Genomic DNA, 23,109 nt, shown 5'->3' with positions numbered 1-23,109 from the left:
AAGGTTACATCTTGTTTATGGACGGGGTTCTCTGTTTTAAAAGTCCATGGGCAGAGGGGCCCTGTGGAGATGGACTATTCCTCATTCCCCCCAATTTAATCCCTTCATTCAATTTCCCCTTTCTGACTCCTCTCTTCCTTTCTCTTCTCTCTTCCTATTTTGCGCCTTCATTTTATTCCTCTCCACTCTCCTTCCCTTCTCTTTGATCACATCAATCTTTAGTAGTATATTAATGTTACTCACCAAAGTAACAAAGCCTTGATTCTGAAATTCTAAAGTCTTGATTCTGAATTTGCTTCTCTAAACAAAAGATAGGTTTAACATTAAGAACTACAGGTGGTCCAGCATCACTTTTTATATCCATCCCCAAACAAGGAGGCAATATATTTATCTAGAGATATTTTGTATAACTTAATTCAGTATACATGCAATCTATGTATACATATACATTAAAGAATCTTTTGGATCTGTGTAAGGGCCTTTGAAGTCTCTTCTGCATGTTAATTTCTCTCCTAATCCAGATGCCACTGCTCTTTGTGACATTTCAGAGAGGTCACTGAGCACCATCCTTATAACCCTCCAGAGAAGAACAATGGAATGCAGAACTTTTTTTTTTATTACCTAACCTTTTAATATTCTTTTTTCCTTTTCAAGAAAATCCAGTTAAGTACTAGGAGGTCTTACCACTAATACTAATTTCTCTCTAGCTCAGTCAGTACTTACCCTCTGCAGAGAAAATTATGAATGTATCTGTGTTCACAGATTTACACATTTCCTGTTTTATGTGATTACTCCCCAGAAGGAACTACCTTGAGCCTCTGCCTAAACGGATCTTTCTGGCCTCCCTATGATTATGCAGTTCAAAGAATCACAGCTTTTACAAATGAACTTCCCTTCTGATTTGGAATTCTAAGAGCTCTAACTATTATTAACCTGTATATAAACTATAGGGATTTGAAAGAGGTAACAAATGTTAGAGACTGCAGCTTTTCAAGCTGTATATTTCACAAACAAAATGCCAGCTTAAATTAGAAGCTGGAAAAATATTTTAGTTTTAGCAAAGCAGATTTTTTTAATCTGCTAATAAAAAATTCATAAATTCTGTAAGAATTAATCTAAAATATTGATACTTTCCACACAAATGTATCAAATGATCTTAATGTGTTACCATTTGGGGAGTTTTAATTCTGCTAGCATGTAAACAAATTTTTTGACACTGTAATATCTTATTAGAATACAGTTTTATACAGTGGAAAAGCTTAGTCTTATATACTGTGCATAAGGAAAACCCATTTGTGTTTAAAATAAAAATTCCTCAAGATATTTTAGGTTCTTGCTCTGTACAATGAATTTAAAGATAAATTATGTTCTGAGTAAAACGTTGTTTGTGTTCATGCAGAAGAATATAAAGAAGAAAATAATCGATAATTCCACCATCCAGACAACTACTATTCATATTTTCTTCCAGTCTTTTGACTAGGCATATATTTTGAAATTCCTTGTTTAGACTTTCACTGTTCTGTTTTAAGCAGTAATGCTTCATGCTGAGGCATGGCTTGATTTTTAGTGACAGGGAGGAAGAAAAAAGAGAGAAAGATCAAGAAAGAGGAACATGGAGGGCACAGGATTCTCTTGCCTCCTTTCCTAGTGACTACTGACACTAGTCCCCCATACCTACTTCTGCTAGAGGCATTCCCCAAAATCCTCAAATAGAACAACAACAATTAAAAAAACTTTTCCAAACCTGAAAAGCATTGTAAGTGAGCCTACTGATATTCACTGTGAAGAAAATGTCAGTATTCTCTTTGTGGATAGCTAGGTAATTTGTGGATTTTTGCATTTCTATGGTCATTTGTTTCTAGGCTTCTAAGAAATCATGAATATCTTTTTTAAAAAAGAAAAAGAAAACGTATGTTTTTAATCACCTGAAAACACCCTTTAGAGTCTAAAATGGGTATGACCATTATTCTGATCCCCCTGCAATGTAATAGTTACTCTCCTCAGTCTGGCTTGCTTTATATTTTTAGTATAAAATACATATTGAATTTTGGCAAGTTTGAGTAAATATCAATAATATAGCTTTCCAGGAGTGCTTGCATCATTATGGCCTAGAATTTAAGGCAATTAAGTGTGTCTTCCTTTTCCTGTAATTTTATATGAAGAACACATTTCCCACAACATACAATACTTACAGTAAGCACTATAGGCCTATAGTAAGCACTAGACTGTGAAAACAGAATAGTCCATCAGCCTCCTAAGAGGATGCTTAGTGTCTCCTTAGACCTATCTTCATTGAAGCCTCCAAGAATGACATTACTGTATTGTGCTCCATGATTGTGGCTATCATTTCATCACCAGAAATTATAGCACTGGCTTCTGTTTCCAGCACTTTGGTGGGTTAGATGCTGCAAAGGTTAGTTTTACGTGTCAACTTGGCTAGGCTATGGTGCCCAGTGTTTGGTCAAACACTAGTCTAGGTATTGCTATGAAGGTATTTCATAGCAATGTGGTTAAAGTAGATTTTTAAGTAAAGCAGATTACTCTCCGTGATGTAGGTGAGCCTCATCCACTCAGTTGAAGGCCTTAAGAGAAAAGACAGGTGCCCTGAAGATGAAGGAATTCTGCATCCAGACCTGCCTTTGGACTCAAAACTGTAACATCACCTCTTGCTGGAAAATCCAGCCTGTCAGTCAGCCCTGTGGATTTTGGATTTGCCAGCCCCCACAATCTCATGGGCCAATACTTAGAGTCTCTCTATAGATATAGATAGACACATATTTTATATTGTAATATAATATAATCTCTTTCTTTGGAGCACCCTGATACAGATGCCCTGAATGACAATCTCAGCTAAGATAGCTAAAACTCTTGATAAAATATCTTTTAAATGTCTTTTTAAATATATCACTGAGCTTGCACAAAAGGGAGGGATTTTTCAGATCCCCAAAAGTAAGTGAAAGCAGAAACCCTGGTAAGTAAGCAAGTTCCAAAGCCAGCTTTTACCCTGGAAGTTTCTGTCAGACTCTGGAGACCCTGAATCTCAACTCTGAGATGAAGCTCAGAGATTGCCCAAGGCGGGGAACCTGCTAGGAGAATCCTTACATAAAGCTGAAAACACAAAGGGCTACATCCTCAGTGTAAAGACAAATTAAAAAAAATAAACCCTGTCCCAAAGAGGGGTGCTATTTCAAGGACATTTGCCTATCTTAATGTTGATGCTGGGAGGACAAAAAGAAAGAAAAAAACTTCCCTAAGAGTTTGGAAGCACAACTAGGTCCATCACAGGAGAGCTTTCTACCTGAATTCATACCACATATGTGGCCCCCCCCAAATTTTAAACCATAAAATAGAGTATTTCAATACAAAAGGATCCCAAGTTGGTAGTACAACCAAGTAACTCAACCAGAAAGAGCAAGTGTAGATCTTCCCTGCACAAATTCATTTCCAACTTTGGCCTTTAAGAATCCCCAGAGATAAAGTGCCAAGACAAGTGAGAAGATCACAGAAGAAAAATACCATAAAACCTAGGAAGAAACATGGTACCATGAAGTGAAGACCAGAAGAAGCAAGCAGCAGACACCAAAAGTGGTCCTGCACAGACATCAAATATTGACATTAGTGACCAAATACCAATTTTATATGATTAATAAAATAAAAGGGGAGCTTGAAAATATTAGCAAGGAACAAGAGACTGTAAGGGATATCCAAGCAGATCTGATATGGAACCAAACAGTACTTCAGGAAATGAAACATAAAATAATTTTTTAAATGGAGGAGAGGGGCTTAAACAGCTGTTTAGACCCAATGAAAAAGAGAATCAGTGAACTAGAAAATATATTTAAACATTTTCCAAAATACAATCCAGAAGACAAAGAGACAAAAAACATAAAAGAGATGTTAAGAGTTTTATAACTCCTAATCAGAGTTCATGAAGGAGCTAATAGAGTAGGTAGAAAGCACTTTCCAAAGAGATAAAGTGATAATAATAGAGGAGGATTTTCCAGTATTGTTAAAGACCACAGTGCTCAGATTCAGGAAGCCAAGTGAATCCCAAGCTTGATAAATAAAAGAATCTACATATAGAACTATGATTGTAAAAATGTAGAACTCCAAAAGGGAGGGAAAACTTTAAAAGTAGACAGAGAGGAAAGACAGAGCATCTGTAAATGTGCAGCCTTAGACCTAATACTGACTTTTCAACAAAAAACAACAGGAGCTGGGACTTCCCTGGTGGTCCAGTGGTAAAGAATCTGCCTTCCAATGCAGGGGACATGGGTTCAATCGCTGGTCAGGGAGCTAAGATCCCACATGCCATGGGGCAACTAACCCCGTGTGCCACAACTACTGAGCTCGCGCGCCTCAACTAGACAGCCTGAGTGCCACAAACTACAGAGCCACATGCTCTAGAACCCGCGTGCCACAACTACAGAGCCCACACGCCCTGGAGCCTGCGTGCCTCAACTAGAGAAGAGAAAAACCCGCACGCCATACCTAGAGAGAAGCCTGCACACCGCAACAAAAGATCCTGCATGCCTCAACGAAGGTCTCATGTGCCGCAACAAGACCCGATGCAGCCAAAAATAAATAAATAAATCTTTTTAAAAAAAAAGCAACAACAGGAGTGCGCACACACACACACAAAAACAGTAGAATCATATCATCATTGTGCTGAGAGAAAACTATGAATCAAGCATTATATATATTTCCCCAGTGAAATATCTTCCGAGGATGAGTGTAAAATATACTTTCAGTCAACCAAAAATTGAGAGACTTTAATACTTGGCAGACCCTCACCAAAGAAAAGTATAAAGGATGTACTTCAGAAAGAAGGAAATAATCAGAAAAGATATAGGTAAATACGTGGGTAGATCTAAATAAATTTGATTGTATTAACAATAATATCTAATCTGTGGGGGGGAAAGGATTAAGCTAGAACTGGATTCCAGAACTAGAAAAGGATATGTTGAAAAGATTTCTAAGGTCCTCATATTGTTTCCGAGGAGGAAAGATGTTGATTAACCTTGTTAAGTGAAAACATTGAAACAGCGAGGCAACCCCTAAAAGAATAGACACACAAAGAATATAACTTCCAAACAAAAAATTCTCAGTGCAAAATAAGCAAAAAAGAAGGAGCAAAAAATAGAAATATAAAGCACCAAAAAGATGGCAGTAATAAGTCCAAGTACATATATCAGTATTTATAATAATGTAAATATACGAATATAAATGTCCAGTTAAATGTTGAGGATTATCAAAATGAATTTTTTTAAAGAAACAATTGTAAACCGGTTTACAAGAGATTCTTAAAACATAAAGTTATAGAAAGGTTGAAAGTCAAAGGATGGAAAACCAAATATTAACAGAAGAAAGCTAGTGTTGCAAAATTAATATCAGAGAAAATAGACTATGGCCAAAGCATTACTAGAAATGAAAACAGTTCCTACCTAATTCACCAAGAAGATATGTCAAGGGACTTCCCTGGTGGTCCAGTGGTTAAGACTCCATTTCCTGATTGGAGAACTAGGATCTCACTTGCTGTGTGGTAAGGCCAAAAAAAAAAAAAAGAAGAAAATATGTCAAGTCTACACTCATATGCACCCACAATCATATACTTCCTTTTAGCATCAGAGAAAATGCAAAGTTACTGCCATTACCACTGCTATTCAATATTGTATTCAAAGTCCTAACCTGTATAAGTATGACAAAAGCAGAAAATAAGTTAAAGGTTTAGGGATTAAAAAAGAAAGATAAAAAAACTGTCGTATTTACACATAATATTATTGGCCACATAGAAAACTCAAAGGAAACTATAGGTAAATTATTAGAATTAATAAGAGAGGTTTTGAATCAGTATACAGCATAACTTTCATACAGCAAAACTATCAATAAGAAAATATTGTAAAAGAATGCCATTATATAGCAAAAATATAATAAATCTAGGTATAAATCTAACAAAAGTCGTGCACCTCATTTACACAGAAAAAATATATCTTATTGAAAAAAACATTAAAGAAGACTTAAATAAATACCAAGTTGTTAGTAGGAAGCTTCAACACATGAAGATGTCAATTCTCCCCATATTGATTAAATCCAATTCTGATGAAAATCCCGGAAATATTTTTTTGTGGAACTTGACAAACTAATTCTGAAATTAAAATGGAAGGACAAAGGGCCAAATATAGCCAAGTATTCCTAAGAAAAAGTACAAGGTAAGAAGAATTGCCCTCCCAGTTACCAAGACTTAGCATATAAGCTATAGTAAGTAAGACAATGGGATGCTGGCAAAGGGCTAGACAAAGGGGCCAAAGGAATGTGATAGGGAACCTGGAAATAAATCAAGGCATATATAGAGACTTGCTTTTATAATATAGTAGGCACTAGAGATAAACAGAGAAAAGGTTCAATCAATGGTACTAAGAAAATTTATTAAACAACTGTGAAAAAAAAAAAAAAAACTAAATTGGATCCCTGCCTTACCCCATACACAAAAACTCATTCCAGTTGGATTAAAGACTTAGATGTGGAAAGGCGAAACTATAAAAGTTTTGGAAAACGATTTAGGAGAACACCATTACAACCTTGCAATAGGGAAATTCTAGCATATGTGTACAGGAGGCATGCACAAGAGATAGTCTGAGAGACAGAGAGAGAGAAAGGGAAGAACCCAAATGTTCACTCCTAGTAGTGAGGAGCAGTCACTTGTAGCGTGCTCACACAGTGGATTACTATACAACAATGAGAATGAAGAAACCACATTGTGTGAGTGTACCACAATTAATACCAACATTAAACACAGTGGTGGGAGAAAAATCACTGACAACTATGTTATATATATATATATTTTTAATTTATTTTATTTATTTTAGGCTGCGTTGGGTCTTCGTTGCTGCACGCGGGCTTTGTCTAGTTGAGGCGAGTGGGGGCTACTCTTTGTTGCAGTGCGCGGGCTTCTCATTGCAGTGGCTTCTCTTGTTGCGGAGCAAGGGCTCTAGGTGCACGGGCTTCAGTACTTGTGGCACGTGGGCTCAGTAGTTGTGGCTCGCGGGCTCTGGAGTGCAGGCTTAGTAGTTGTGGCACATGGGCTTAGTTGCTCCACGGCATGTGGGATGTTCCCGGACCAGGGCTCGAACCATGTCCCCTGCATTGGCAGGTGGATTCTTAACCACTGCGCCACCAGGGAAACCCTATATATTATTATATAATATATATACGGTATATTATTTAGGGATACATACATAAGTAGTAAAATTATGAAGCAAGCAAATGAGTAAAACACAATTCAGGGTGGTGATTATTTCTGGTGTGTTGGTAGGGAGGAGAGATGCAATCCAAGAGGGCACAAAGGAGTCTCCTTGCGGACACTACTGAGATTCTATTCTTTTTACTGTAGCTGCTGGGATAGAGCAGTCATTTTATTTTATTCTTTAAATCATACAGATGTATTCATACAGTATTCTATATGTATGATACAATCACACTCAAATGTTAGATATGTTATTTCTAAGATCTTGGCTTCATTCTCTTATTGATGTAAATCTAGTCCATCCCTGGATCAAGTGCTCCTTCTTTTTGGCTTATGAATACCATATTCTAGATCTGGAGCTGTACTTGCACCTGCTCTACCATTATCAGAAGTCAGATTTCTATACTTTTCTGGCAACCTAAGCCTGGGGGTACCAAGATCACCATCCTCCCTTTCCAGCAGTGTTTGCTCAGCCAGCAAGTGTAAGAGAAAAAAACAGAGTTTAATTATAATCAGATCTCCAGGAGCTTCTTTCCTCTAATGATGTTCTCATCAAGTGACTCCAGAATAATTCAAGAGAGTAATTTAAGGCCTTGAAAGCTAACCAGAGTGAGTGATGGAAAGGCCTGATGCCAGTACGTTACCCCTTTCAGGGGTTGACCTTATCAAAATTACCTAGTGTTCCCCTCTCAGAAGACCTTCATCTGTAAAATAGAAATGATAAGCAATCGTGCTGGGTGCTCTTAGAAGCTGTGGTCATAAGCTTTCTATTAACAGACAGTAGATCCTGTCATCAATTCTGTCTAAACCTACACATTGCTGTAAATGATTCCTCCAATGTCGAAGTTTTATCCTTCTGACTCACACTTCTGTTTTCTTTTTTCTTCCTAATAATGCAACATCTCAGTCTTTACACCCTCACTCAACTTTTGCTGACATGCACACACTCAGCATAGTCATACTTGCCAATAAAGGTCAAATACTATATTTTTTGGTAGGTTTTAAGAACTTTCATAATAATAAGCAAAAGGTCCTGTCATTTATTTGATTTGAATTTGCAAAGGCATCAATAAACTAAAGGAAAACATACTGAGAATTGATGGGGAAAAAAATGTTGATTCCCAAATTTATCTTCTGGAAATTCAAAATACACAATGGAGTAACAGCTGTTCTAGATTTCCACCAGAGATCAGCAGATAAGTTATTATTGAAATTCAAAGTTGTGACATCTTTAGATAAATATTTGCCTTTGACTTTCATTCAAGAGAAATCTAGAAGGGCTCACAGTCTGGCCCAGAGAAGATAATTTTAAATCTACAGTTTTAAACGGGGGTTGAAAAGGAGCCCAGGTTGGATTCTGCCAGCAGGTCTGTCTGCTGCTATTGTTTTCTGTTGTCAATGTCTAGGTCTTTCTGTCTCCAGCCATGTTTCAGCCTATCCTCGAAGGCTTTCCTCACCCTCTTACTGAGCCTGCCACAGATTCGGTACCTGCCATCAGAGCTCCTCTCTCACTGTGCCTCCCCTCTCACTGCGCCAATACCCTGACCTGATGCCTTTGGAGGGTCTCTATACTAAAGCCTAGCTATTGAAGACTTAAGTTAGCCAGCCTCAGAGCACACAAGTGCCTACAGGTCCAAGAGCAGAAACATCCTCCATGAAATAAAAACATTGGGATATCATCTGTTAGCACATGCCAGCCCTCCACCCAACAAATGGCTTCCCTTACACCAGCACGCAGTCCCTCCTCCCTGTTGATTCACTTGGGAAGCCGGTCCTCTAAGAAGAATGTGGCCTTTGCACTAACCACATGGACTGGGTTGTCTTGTATGCAACCACTGCCAACCCAGCTTACAACAGTGTCAGTTAAAGAGACTTCTGTACTCATTCTCCTATTTTGAAAGGAGAGAAACAAGAGATGAACTCCTGGTCCCTCCATATGTGCTTTTCAGACCAGTGACAATATTAATCCTACAATTTGGTTTTTTAAAATTACTGTCACTTCTAACACTACCATGTATCTGCAAAGTAATTAGATATCTTGTCCCATATGTTACATGGGCAAGTCCACCTCATAACTTTACAGAGGGATGGTGACGCCTTCCTTTGGGGCCCCCATCCTGGCACCCCTTCTCCCCCACCTGCTTATTGATTTAGGAGTCAGCCTTCCCAAACTGTGTGTAAATTGAGGGCAAACTCGTTTTAGTCTCCCTCCTATCAGGACCATAGTAGTTCAGTAAATATCTGATGAACGGTGACACCTCCCAAGGTCTTAGAATACCAAGGGTACGTCTCTTTCCCTTCCTCCTAAATCACCTGCCAGTACTTCCCCCAACCTGGTGCCCCCAAGCCTCACCCCGGTCCTTGCCATCACCCCGTCCACGTTTTTCTGAAGCTACTAGGCCTCGGACAGGGATCTAAGGGCCTGCCTGGAAGGTGGGTGCAGCCAGGAGGTGGCAGCGGAGGTGGGGATAGGGTTGCGGCAGCCACACCCGCGTCCCCTCCCACTCCCGGGCTCCCCCACGCCCCTCTCCTTCCAGTCTCCCCCCACTACAACCCCACCCTCTGCAGCAAGGAGGCAAAGGAGCAAGAGGAGAATCTTGGCCGCAGCCCCCTCCGCCGCCTTATAAAAAAGAAATTGACTTTTGTTTGGAGTTTGTGAAAAGTGGGGCTCGGGACCCAGTCAATGGGGCGCCCCGCGGTGCGGGCTGAGTGGAGCTAGCGCGAATCGCTCAGCCGCGGCCCCAATTAATCCGCCCTTTGTGCGGCCCGCCCGGCCGCCCCCGCCGCAGCAGCACCAGCGGCCCATTGTTCGGCCTCGCCGGGCCGCGGGATTTACCCTTTTCAAACAGCCGGTTTTGTCCACGGCAGTTCGAGCGGAAGTTTCTCACTGACAATTTGCCCCAAATAGATAGATTTGTCAGAAGCGACCTTCGGGAAGGAAGCAAAAAGCCACCGGCCTGAAGGTTGGGGCCGACACTCGGCGTCCCACCCGCGGCCGCGCCGCCCTCCGCGCCCCTAGCCCGGCGGCCCGAAGCCCCTCGGGGATCCCCGATCCCCGGCACCTGCTGAGCCAGACACTTCGTAGACCTGATCTCCATTTATCCGTCTGTAAAATGGAACAGCTTGTCGCTTGCCAGCCGTTAAGTCCAGCGCTTTGGGTCAATTAGCGTGGACACCGTTCATTTCCTCTCTCTCCTCTCACCTCCTTTTTAAAAAACTGTAAGGAAAAAACCTAGCAAGACCTCAGGGACGACGTGAAACATTCTTGAAGGTGGGTCTTGGTAACAAGTTCCGGATGGTGCACGTGTTTGTTTCTCTTCTGCCCTCCGGCTCCTCCTTAACAAAGATGTCAACCGTGCTAAATCACAGGTGGGGTCTTTGTAAGACCGGCTATTGTCCCCTCATAAGTCAAGATATAAAACGCTTTGTACTGAATGGCCCGTGATCTGTAGCTCTCAACTTGGGAGTCGGGCTGTTAGATTTTTTTTTTCCCACCCGCCAGAGCCGCTCTTCCCCCAAATGACCTCACTTAAATAAGCAAAATCTAAATGGGGGAAAAAAATCCCAACATGCTGTTGATGAAAAGAATAGTTACTGATTTCTTCACACTTAATGGCAAGTATGTCTTTTAAAATACAGTCTCATACCAAACAGATCTGTGAATTTTAAGCAGAACTGAATTGTATTAATCAGTTGATGGGTTTGTTCATTTTCTGTCACTAGAGGAGAAATACAAAGGTTGGGACTCCACAGCTTCTATTTCTACTGTACTCACTCAATCTCTTTCTTTAGTCCAGAAAATTTCCTGCTAGTTGCACATGAGAGAAAAGTTAAAACAAAAAAATCTGTTTTTTGTTTATCCATCAGGTGAATACACACTTCAGCATCATACAGAGGAAACCCTAGGTGGTCTTTAACAAGATTTCGGTGGTTAAGAGCTACAATTTAGAGAAGATGACAATACATACACAGTGTCAATAGTATTTAAACAAACATCCCAGACAACAGAATAATGGTTATTAACTATGATGCTTTGGGCTTCTGACTGATTTCCCATGCCTGTCTGCAGCCAAACAGCTGCAGGATTTCCACACACCCCGCTTTTAAACTGTTTATGTGCATCATTTTTAAAATTGCATTTAACAACCGTATCCTTCAGAACAGTCCCTCCGTGTGGAACAGAAGTGAATGGTTTAGTAATAGTGACAAAGCCGGTAGTAAGAAATGTATTTCATGCCAAAAAGACTCTAGTTAGAAATCAGCTCCTTCAAAAGATTCTACATGTCTCCAAATGTGGACCACTGTCTGATTCTGTATGTCCTGCAGCATGGGTTTACATGTCTAAATAAATAGAGCTCTTTAACCCTACTCAACACTTGCAGTGTTTTCAAAAGTGATTAAATTGTACAACTGTCCTAAAGTGCACACCCTCCTAGGGTTTGAAAATATTAAAGAAAGAGAAGTTAAGATTATTTTGTGCAATTCCTTTCTCACTTCCAGACAAATATTAAGTTTTAAAAATTACTTTAGTGATCAGGACATTAAAATGAATACATTCCTTGTACACTCCAAACATGCAACTCCAATCATTATTTAGCTAATGCAACTGGAAAACATATATTTAGGGATCCAAATATGTGCTATTATGAGTGCTTGGGTAATTATACATTATTTTAGCTAATCATAAATGCATGGACTAAAGTTAAGTTACCTCCACTGTTTTCATTGTTGTTTAGCGTTTATTAAGCATCTGCTTTGCACTAAAGATAGTCAAAATATCAGCCTTCAAAAAAGGCATCTAAATATTTGTATCTTATCTATAGAGAGATACATATGTGTTATATGTGGTACATGTGGGTGTTTCAAATATCTAATTATTCAATGTCCTGATCTGAAAGAAACACTAGATTGCAAATGTTTCATCTATTCCAAAGTCATGTCAGTTACACCTGAAATTTTAGAGACTTGGAGAAATGTCTACAACCTACCTCCTGAGCTGTGCACTGCTATACCTGAAAGCCTAAATCCTCCTTCTCCCAGCAGGCAATCATCTTATGCCCTGAAGCATGAGATCTGATTACCCCTATCATCATCTTAGCTTGCATAGATACAGATGTTATTAACGGCTGTAGTTTATCCAACCCTTTTTTAAAACGCAGCTGCAGCATTTGACTTGGGGACCTCCTGTGAATCCCACTGGTTGACTCCGTCTTGCACAAAACACGTGGGGTTTGGGGGAGGGAGAAGAGAGGGGGAGGTTTGTTTTGTTTTGGAGGTTTTTTTTTTTTTTTTTGAATCAGACTTCCCTAAATAGCCACTTGGCATCTTTGTAAGTGATGTGAATTCTGAAATTACTTACTAGAATAGGCGGACAACAGCGTACTGTGTGAACTAGATCATTTAGAAACAAAGCATACTAGAATGTATGATGCTTTTCACTGCATTGGCAGAGATCGAATATGTGGTCCTGATATACTTATTGACTGAATAAAGAATAGAATTGTAGTTTATTCTCAAATACGTTAGCCACATTTAAACCGGGCTATCCCGTTTTACATAACAATTGTTTCTACTAGTGTTGAAACAGTAATCTGGATAAAGCAGGTTCTAAACCTGCCGTGGAGGGAATAGAGAGATGTTTTTAAAATCTGAAAGGCCCAGATTGGCAATCCACACTGATCAAATTCTGTGATTAATTGTTCAATCTAATTATTGACCTTTTTCTCAGCATCTACAATTAGTGTCTCTAAGTGGTTCCTCTTGTAGCCTACATCATCCCCTCTGCAAAACAGAAAGAGACCTCACACATTTTCTATCCATTTGGACACAGCAAATTTTAAGTACTTGCAGAGGGAGAATGTGAAGAAAAATCTGTGAAGTGGAAGAATCTGAAGTTCCAGAAATACTGAACTATTGCTTCAAGATGTACAAAACACTTTTCTTAATTCTGATTGCTTCACTTGTGAATGAAATTGCCTTAATTGGAGCTTCTAGAAGCCCTTCTGGGAAATGGGAGGTAGCTCAATGCAGTGGAATTAATATTTCAAAGAGCATTAGACTCAGCATGAAGAGATCTGTGTTCTGGGGTTGGCCTTTGTCTCTAGATGAGTGACCTAGTACAAGCTTTGTACTAGACTCTAAGGGTCTCAGTTTCCTCATCTGTAAAATGATGAAATTAGATGAGTACTGATCTCTAAGGTCCTTTCTGGTTTGTGTGCTCTATAATTCTAGGCTAAATGGGAGCCAAGTTGGACTGTGCAGTTCACAGGAAATTAAGAGGTTGAAGGAGGCTTGGTGGCCAATCCTTCCCCGGATGTAGTCTGCTTTCTTGTTTCTTTAGTCATTCTTTTGTTTTAGAAAGCCAAAACTGACCTCTTCCCAAGGCTTGGGGACCTAGAGGACCTGTGCCTACTCCCTATCCTCCCCATTGCTGGGGCAGAGCAAAGGCAAGTCCTCCACCTCAAGCCTCAGCTTTCCTTGTGAGTACCACCAGGTAGGGTCACTCATACATTCCACATTTATCAAGCACTGCTATGTGCCAGAGTGCTAGGGGCTGGCAACCCAAGATGAATCAGTCTGCTTCACGGAGCTCCCTGTCTAGTTGGAGAGCTGAGTATCCCTTATGTCTCCTCTAAACTTTTTACTCTTGCCATTAGGAAATAAGAAACAGGCAGCTTTGTCTCTGCTTACCTATCTTTCTGGGGGACACTATTTTCTTGTTTCTTTGTTCCTGGTAACGTCTCTGGTTGTTTCTGTTTTAAATACATTTCAGGTGAGTCATCTTATAGGGAGGGAGCCCAGGTCTTAACTTAAAGCAATTTGACATGAGAGCCATAATAAATTCTTCCTGCAACAAGGCAGGATATAAACAATTAAAATATTGTATGTAGGAAATAAAGTAAAAGATGGGAGAAAGATGTTTCTATTTGATTGTTCCTGGGGCAAGATGAATATAAAAGTGTAGTGAGACTCCCTAAGCTTCTAATCCCCAGCCTGCCCCTAGACCTGAATTTCTTCTGCTCCTATGGCCCTAAGAGAGTGTGTGAATAAATGCAGAGACACAATTTGTTATTTGTTAAGAAAAAAAAAAAAAAAGGAGCCCGTCACACATGGCATTTTCTTATTGTTGCTGCTGTTAGCACCAATACTAGATTGTATGAGAGAGGCAGGGGAGCTGTTAGTAAGGAGTAACAGACAACTCTTAGCTAACAGAGTTCTAGAAAATGTCAAGGAAAAACTCCACAACTCAGTACCAGTTCAGTTCTAGAGCATCTGGGCCTCTTTTCTGGATTGTTCTCAATGTTTCTTTATGAGAAGAGTTAGATAGGAGCCAAACCGCTTGTAGAGAGATCCACAGCAGACTCAGGAGCAAGCCTGGTGAGACTGCTTCTTGCATTCACTTAGTGAGCCCTCACTGAGCACCTACTTTGAGCTGGACACTCTGCTCTATGACCCACCTTCTCTCTCACTCCCCATCCACTGGGGAAGCAACAAGCAAGTATAGGTTGAATTATGACCTGGAAGCAAATGAAAATCAACTTTCTCCTTCATGTAAACAAACAAATAAAACTTGTGTCAGGGTCTTTTGGAAACTGAACATCAAACCTCAGGCAACCTTAACTGGTAGGTTTTGCCAGACATTTTCTGGGTCTGGGTATTTCTCAACCCTGCTTGTCCTTGAGGTGAGGGGAATTTTAAAGGAATGACTCTCTAGAGATAGGATAGCCTCTGAGAGGGGGTTGATCACTGGTTGGGGAGGGGAGTCTCTGTTCCACACCAACTTTAGCTCTGCTTGCTGATGGGAAAGCTTTTCCTTTCTCCTTTACTGTTTTAATTTAGAATATTGGAGGGGGCAGTTAATGGAGAAAATGGCACTGTTTTTTAGGGAAGCTAAGTGAATGGAGATCTAGAGGTCAGACCCAAATAATCTGATGCTAGAGAGGTGTCCTGCACCCCTGTCTCTCTCATGCAATCTAATTCACAGGACTCTACTTCCCCCCGTTTTTTGTTGTTCTAAAACATTTTTTAAAATTAAGTATAGTTGATTTACAATGTTTCAGGTGTACAGCAAAGTGATTCAGCTATATATGTATAATCTTTTTCAGATTCTTTTACGTTATAGGTTATTGCAAGATATTGAATATAGTTCCCTGTGCTATACAGTAGGTCCTTGTTGATTATCTATTTTATATATAGTAGTGTGTATCTATTAATCCCAAATTCCTAATTTATCCCTCCCCTTCCTTTCCCCTTTAGCAACCATAAGTTTGTTTTATATGTCTGTGAGTCTATTTCTGTTTTTCTACTTCCCTTTTTAAGGATGAGAAAGAGGATTAGCAGGAGAGTGAGCTATACTAGAAGACAGTTTTCAGAGGCAGTAGATTCCCCTAACATATAACCAGTTTTCCAAGGGCATTGACAGCCTTCCCAACTCCACACTGGTTTAGGGTCCCTTGTATATTTTTCCAGAATGTCCTGTGTTTTAGTCCAGTCCAAAGCACTTACGACCTTTTATGAGTCTGCTCTCCCTGTAGACTCCTTGAGAAAGGGGTCATGTCATTAATCTCTGGCACATAGTGGGTGCTCAGTGTTTGATGAATGGGGTGGATTGCTGGACGGACAGAGAGACCCCTAGATTCCATCATCCTTCTGAATGTCTTATTTCTTATCTCCTTGACCAAAATGTAAACATCCTGTGATAAAAGATGTCTTCCCTGTGTTTTTTGCTTTGGTTTTGGTTGAGAACTCCGTACTCACAAGAGGATAAAGACGATGCTAGAGGCTATGTTTGGACCTGGTCAGAAAGGCTTGAGAACCTCTGGGGTGTGGTCACACCCTTTCCAAGCCAAGTTTATAAACTCATCCTTGAACTTAATATCTTGTCTCTGTTAAAAGGTATTTCTGAGATACATGGCATTTGCCCCTTATCAATCACTTCTCTTTGTGGACTCACAGGAAAAATCTTTGAAAGTTAAGGTTGAACAGGACTTAATCATTTTACAGATAATGATCTGGAGCCCACAGAGGTCTAGTCACTTGCCCAAATTTACACAGCTAGTTGGGACAGAGCCTGAAGCCCCACCTCCTGGCTTCCAGTGATTAGCCTTGCTGTACCTCCAGTGACTTCTTGGGAAATCTGCAGGTGACATTCACCTTCATTCATTTGCCCAATGTTTATGCAGCACCTACTATGAATCAGGCAGCGTGCTCGAGCCTATGGATAGGAAGATGAAAAGTAACAGTCCCTACCTTGCAGAGTTTTTCTTCTCTGAGCTGCAACCACAAGAGTCCCAAGTTTCTTACACCTTAGATCCGAGGTCCCTGTGTCCTGCAGCAGCTTCCAGTGAGTAGAAGCCAGGGGACACTGGTGCCAGGCTCCTCCTGGACCTGGTGGGCAGCTGGGCCCTAGCCCCTCCCACCTACCCTGGATCTTGTAGCTGCCGTTGCCACCGAACCAATCATGCCAGAAAGTCATCATGATGATTTCAGAACTGCATTGTGAGTTATGCAAAGCGCGCGCATAATTACAGCCAGGCGGGCAGAACATGCTGTGGGTGTGTATGCGCATGTTGTGTCTTTTGCCAGGGCTGGATGGTGTGTGTGTGTGTGTGTGTGTGTGTGTTTCTATTCAGTGGAATTCTTCTTGCCACCCTGCTTGATTCAAGACTGGTGGCGGGAGTAAGAAGGGATATTCCCATTTTGACTTTGAGACAACTTGGTAAACCTCGGGAGTATTTTCCACAAGTTTTGGTGCCTACAACTGAGTCAGTAGGGCGAGAGTGTCTGGAGTAGGGAAACCGGTGGTTTGGACCCTCTAGAACCACAGTCCTCCTACCTCCAAGCCCTGGTACCTGCACAGCGGCTTCCAGGTCTCCTAGCCACAGACTCCTAAACTTTTCCCCTGGAGACATACCCGGGCCTAGTCTTCCACGCCGGCCTTCATCTTTGACCAAGATAAATTATTTGGACTCTAAAGTTCTTCGGCCTGAACCAAGCGCCCCCCTTTGCGTCCACGTGGCGGTGGTGATGGTGGTAGCGGTGGGGGTGGTGGCAACTGTCTCTCTGGCGGAAGCCGGAGCCCCAGGCTCCAAAATAGCACAGTAACTGTGTTTCTCAAACGCCGCCGGGAAATCATATACTTTTCTAGGCGCGAAGTTCGAGTTTGCACCACGTCTCGGGCAGGGCTAGCTGAGCACAAGTCTGCCCAACTTGGTTGTCAACAATGTTGACTTATTGTCCTGTCTCCTAAAAAACCCCTCAGGTTTGTGGCTTTGTTCCACATTTCCCTGATCTCGTCCCACTTCGAAAAACCGAGGAGGGATAACTTGGGAGGTAGTTGTCCCCTTTCTTGCTCTTTCCGAGTGTCCCCAGGCCCGAGTCCTGGTCGCTGCGCGGCACTAGCAAGGACGCGCGGGCTCCGGTGCGTGGCGTGCGCGGGCGGGGGCTCCAGGCCCAGCCCAGGCCGCTGCGGAAAGTTGCGGTCACGTGCTGCGGCCGCCAGCAGGAGCGCACAGCCTGCCCCGCTGAACCTCCGGGGCCGAGGAACTGCGGCGCCCTCCGAGGGTCCGGGGGACGCAAGCACTCACTTGCACACACATAACTCTGATCGAAAGCCCGGGTTGAGACCGAGTCTGGAGAAAGTGGGACCGGGAGCGGGCGGATAGAATTGCGGAGTGCTAGTATCTGTTCACCTCCCCCAGAGCTTGCGCGGAGGGCGGGAGAGCAGGAGGTGTGACCCTTGACCTTTGGCCAAGCCCACGCCAGGAGGTGAGGCTGGCAAGCTCTTGTTCGACAAGTTCAAGCTGCTGGGAGAGCTTTAGTAAGAATTAATCTCTTAGAGATCGGGGATCACCGCTCTCTAGGCGTGCGCTCTCCCAGCGCGGTACAGGATCCAGGGCAGGAGAGAGCACAGGAATCGCGGGAAAGGCGGGCAGGAGGAGTAGGGGGCTAAGGCGGGGGAGGGAGCTCTCCAGAATCCCTGGACCCTGAATTGGGGGGGGTGGGGGGCAAGCGAAGCCCGCTGGGGACGGGCAGCGGGAGGGAAAGCTCTACCCTCCAGCCGCTCCAGTGCAGAAATAATGGAGGCGAAATAGCTTCGCCCTGCTCCGGATGGGCTTTACTTCGGCGAGCCGGCGGCACCCTCCTGGCGGCTGGTGCCCAAGTGGACAGCGCGAAGGCCACAGGAACGCGGAGCCTCCGGCAAACCCCATCCAGGCCCCAAATACGCACACAGTGTCCTCGCCTATAACGTTCCGTAGATAGTTGCAAAATGAATAATTACTCACCTTGGACCAGATCCAAGTTTTACCCAACAGAAGGGGCACGAGACCAAGAATGAACCAACTCACATGGCCATATCCGGCGCGCACAATTACACACAAACACACAGCCACCCAGTTCTTCCACGAATCTGTCTGGCGCTCTGGAGAGAAGGGGGAAAGCGTTCTGAGAAAGCTCCAGCTCCCCTCCCCTTCCCGCTTGCCATGAACTATAATAATTAATTTTTATTACGAGAGCAGCACCGTCCTCACCATCTCGCACGCACAGAGCCACACTCCCATATTCACACTCTAACTCCTCAGCTCCGAGAGCGCCTGCATTTTCTTTGGGAGCCGCTTGGAGGTTCATTAATATCATTAGCATTTAACCCCCTCCCTCTTTTCCATCCCCTCCCCGCACATGGCTGACGTCAGACCCCGCCAGGAGTTGGGGGAAAAGCTAAGTGGGCCAGGGACGCCCTATTCCCCTCCCCGTGGCTGCCTGTCAGAGCGCTTCTGGAGATATTACAGGGGACCCAGTCCGCAGCGACAGGCACAAAGTCACGGGGTAATGAACTTCGGGAACCCTTTGCCGCTGCGTGCTCGGCTCTCCCCGGAAACCGGGAGCTGGCCTCCTGTTCCCTCGGAAGACTTCCCAGCAATCTAGTTTTTCCCACTCCGCGCTCGGATTTGGGCAGCGCGGAGCCCATCTGCCGGAGACTGCGGTTGTGTTTCCCTTCTTTCCGTAAAAGAGCAGCGGTCTGTAGAGATCTGCCCACACTCTGCCTGCCTAATGTAGAGGGAGAAACTGAAGACTGAGAGACAGGAATGGGGAAAGAGAGGGATTTTGACATTTTTGCTCCGTAGAAAGAGCATTTTCGTGTCTCCATCTCTGTTCTTCAATACCCTTCTCTTGCCTGTCCTCCCTTCTCCCTCGATCTGCTTGTCCGTCTCTCCATTTGTCTGTACATGCCTGTGTCCATACCAAGCAACATTCCCAGCAGCTGCGGTTTTGCAAGAGGCGGGAAGAAACTTAAGGATGCTTAATTTTCCACTGTGGAACGAATTCTGAGCGCCCGGGGAGCAGCGCAGCGCGCAACCGACACCCACCTGTCCGGCCCCGGAGCCTCCCAGGCTGGAGGGCGGCTGGAGAGCGGCGGCGCCCGGCGGCGAAGCGGGCGTTGCCGGCCGGGACTCGGGCAGCGCCCACCAACCGCTCCGCCCCGGGACCGCCAGCATGAGCAAGCCGGCCGGATCAACAAGTGGGTACCTATCGGGCCGCCGCGGGGCTCAGGCGCGCAGGCTGGGACGGACGGGCGGGCGGGGTGGCCGGGGAGGTCCTGCTCCGATCTCCGAGACTCCGAGCCTGGGAGAGGGACTCCAGCGGTGTGTGCGCTTTGGCCCAGCTCCTTGTAGACCATGAGTCAGTGCCTTTCGTGGTGAGGGAAGAACAATTTCGTTACCTCTGGATTGCTTGATTTCCCCCTTTCTCTGGTATGGTGGGAAGGTTGCGACCCAGGCCGCCCAGCAGTCCCTTGAGTTGCCTCCACTTAGCCGCCAGGTGCGGGGAAGAGGGGGAGGAGGCGGCGGGGGCGGGAACTAGGCCGCAGCCCCAGGCTGCAGCACAATAACACGCTCGCTCAAAACTCCGAGCTCCAGAGCGCAAAAGCAACTTTGCGCAAAGCGGATTTTGAATGGAATGCTTTGCACCCCTTTTCTAGCTATTTCAAATAATCCTGCAAATTGGGAAGCAGAAACAATTTAAAAGTCACATTTTCCTTAATCCTAAATCCGCGTAGGTCATAACTGGGGAATTTAAAGTATGGCGAACCGCTCTAGCAAAGAGAGGACCAAATCCCTAATCCCAAGGAGTTTTCGAGCGGGAGCTCGGCAGAGGCAGGAGAGTGCGGCCTGTTCCCCTACGCGCGCTCCTCTCCTTCCTTAACCCTGCTTAGCTGCAGGCTCTCCCTTGGAACGCCAAGTCGTGGCTGATCTCTAACCGCCCCTAGACGCCGGAGTGCAGGGCTAAGTGTCCGTGCGAGGGCTTTTGCGTGCACCTTGCCTGCGGACCCTGACAATGTGCAGGCCAGAGCCGGCGCTGGGCCGGCACGGCCGCAAGGCCAGGGTCTCCATGCGGCGTTTCAGTTCCCGCCTTCCGGTGGCCCGGGGCTGCGGTTTCCAGGGTCCAAGGCTGGGGGTGGTCGCTGCTGAAGTCCCCACATCCCGGAGTGCTCCCGCCGCCCTTGTCGTTTTCGCTTATAGCATTTTTGGCGCTTGTGCTTTCCTCAAACACCCCCTCCCCTCACTCCCGCTCATTGTCCCGAGTCTTTGAAAGTTAGGAGAGTCCGAGATACTTCTGAGGACTGATAATGAAGTCCCACTTGAGTGGGATGCAATTCCTCCCCGCTCTCCCAAGAAGTGGGTTGTGTTTTTACTTTGTCCGTTTGTTTTGGTTTTGGGCGCTGCCATTTTAAAAATTAAAGTGAACATGAACAAGAAGAAAAAAGGAGAAATGTTTGGAACTAAGGCGGAGGGAGGAGAGGAGGAATCTTAGCTGCCGCCCGAAACAGAGCCGACCCTGGCGGAGGACTGGAGTTTCCAGTTAGCCTCGGGCCTACCTGGCCCTCGCTGTTCGAATCTCTGGGAAAGGAGGCGAGCTCGCATATTTTTTGTGGCCCATGTTCTGGCGTGTGTGTGTCCTTCCCGGGAGGTGCAGAAGGAAAGCCTTCCTGGTGCATTCCGAGCCTCCACCGCAAAAACTGAAGCCGGCAGGCCTCGGCAGGCCTCGGTCCTTGTTTGCCCTGTGACAGGTCCTCGCCTCCTTCCCTGGAAGTAAGGAGCCTCAGACCCCTCGCCCACTTGGGGTGCGCAGTCGCCGGGGTTGAGGAGCCTTGAAAAGTGAGGCCTCGGAGGTGAGGGAAGGGGCGGGCGCGAACTGGGTTCGCTGGGGACCGCACCCGCATGCTGTAGATGGACTAGGACGCAGGCGGACCGTTCGGACTTTTAGGAAAAAAGGCAGAATGACACTGGGGAAACTTTAGAGCTTTCCAGCTTCCCAGGAGCCTGAGTTGGGCCTCCTAAGCCTCGAGCCCGACGCAGGTCCGGACGCCTCCGCAGGGGTTGCTCAGGCCCGCAGAACAGCAGACCCCGCCCGCGGCGCCGCGCCATCCAGGCCTTCTCCAGACCGGTGGCGGCAGCGGGGCCCAGGCGGGCGGCCCTCGGGCCCCGAGCAGCGATGGGGTCGGCGCGCAGCGCGCGAGGTCAGGGCCGAGCCCGGCCGCGAGGTCTGCAACTCCCGCCTTGCTCGGATTCGCACAGCTGGAGAGCAGAGCGATGTCACCCGGGAGACCCGCCTGGGTGGTAACAAGACCCCGGCCAGTCACCCCTGCAGCCCAGACTAACTTCTTTCAACAGCCTCTGATGGTAATTACAGTAATCGAAGCTGCCATATATCTTTAGGCAATTATGACACACAAAAAGCCCCGAGGGGACCCCCTGGCGAGGGAAGTTAAGAACGGTTTTCCAGCCTCAGGAAACTCCCGCCTGCCTCACGTCGGAGCTCGCTCGACTTGCTAAATGAGGGGAGCTTTGCAACGGGGTCAACCAGCTTGTCTCGTGACCCAAGTCACCTTAACGTGGCTGGGTGGCGGAGTCTGAGGCGCACACCCGCTCTGCCCCGGAATTTTCGCGTCCTCCCCTCTGTGCCCCGCCCCAGGTGGGTACGCCTGTCTCTAATCTGCCCCGGGAGTCTCGGCCTGGAGGTCTGCGCAGGGGCAGGGCCGACCTGCCGCCCTGGCGGCCCCGGGGGGCCGATGGTCTAGGAGCCCCGCCCTTGGAGCCCGAGTAGCGTCGCCCGCCCCTAACTGGTCCTCCCTCCACCCCGTCGGGGTTCTCCAAAGATGCATGTCCCTGGCCTCCCGTCTGGATGGGGGGCGGGAAAGAGAACCCCCACCACTGCTCCTCCCGCTAGCTCATCTTGGCATCATCAAAACTGCCACCGGGAAGAGGAGGACAGCTGGGATGACAGGATGGCTGGACCCCAAACACGGACCCCAGCTCAGCCAAAGCGTTATGCAGAGGAGAATGGTTGCAAAATATGGAAACCGAGTTTACTGCTTTTCAGAGTGAGGGCGGCTGCTGCGCGGCCGTTGAGTTCCCTTGGGCGCAGTGACAGGTCCGAGGGGGTGAGGGACAAAACCCGATGTGGCCTCCCCTGGCTCTCTACAACCCCCTCCTTCCCCCAGCACAACCTCTCCTCCCACCCTGCGGGAGAGGGGTCGCCGAGGCGGTGGTCGCCGCGCCGCGCGCCTCCCCCGCCGGCCTTTGTCGCCATCCGAATTCCCATGCTACTTTTTTTGACGGGTCACTGGTGGCTCTATAGGCAGGTGCTACGGCGGGGTTGTAATTGCCCGGGCCGAGCCCGGTGGTTACCAAACCCCCCTCCCCAACCCTGCCGCCCGCGTTCTCCCCGCCCCCACCCCCTGCAGCTCCTCGACGGCCGCGGTCGGGGGTGCGCGCCCGCCGGATGCCTCAGAATCCACCGGCGAGTTTCCACCCTAAGGCCTCGGGCCCTTCCTGCGCGGCGCCCTCGCCTCCCCTACTCCCCTG

The sequence above is a fragment of the Eubalaena glacialis genome, chromosome 12 (assembly GCF_028564815.1).
Source record: "Eubalaena glacialis isolate mEubGla1 chromosome 12, mEubGla1.1.hap2.+ XY, whole genome shotgun sequence".
NCBI lineage: Eukaryota > Metazoa > Chordata > Mammalia > Artiodactyla > Balaenidae > Eubalaena > Eubalaena glacialis.
This window is presented reverse-complemented; position numbering follows the sequence as displayed.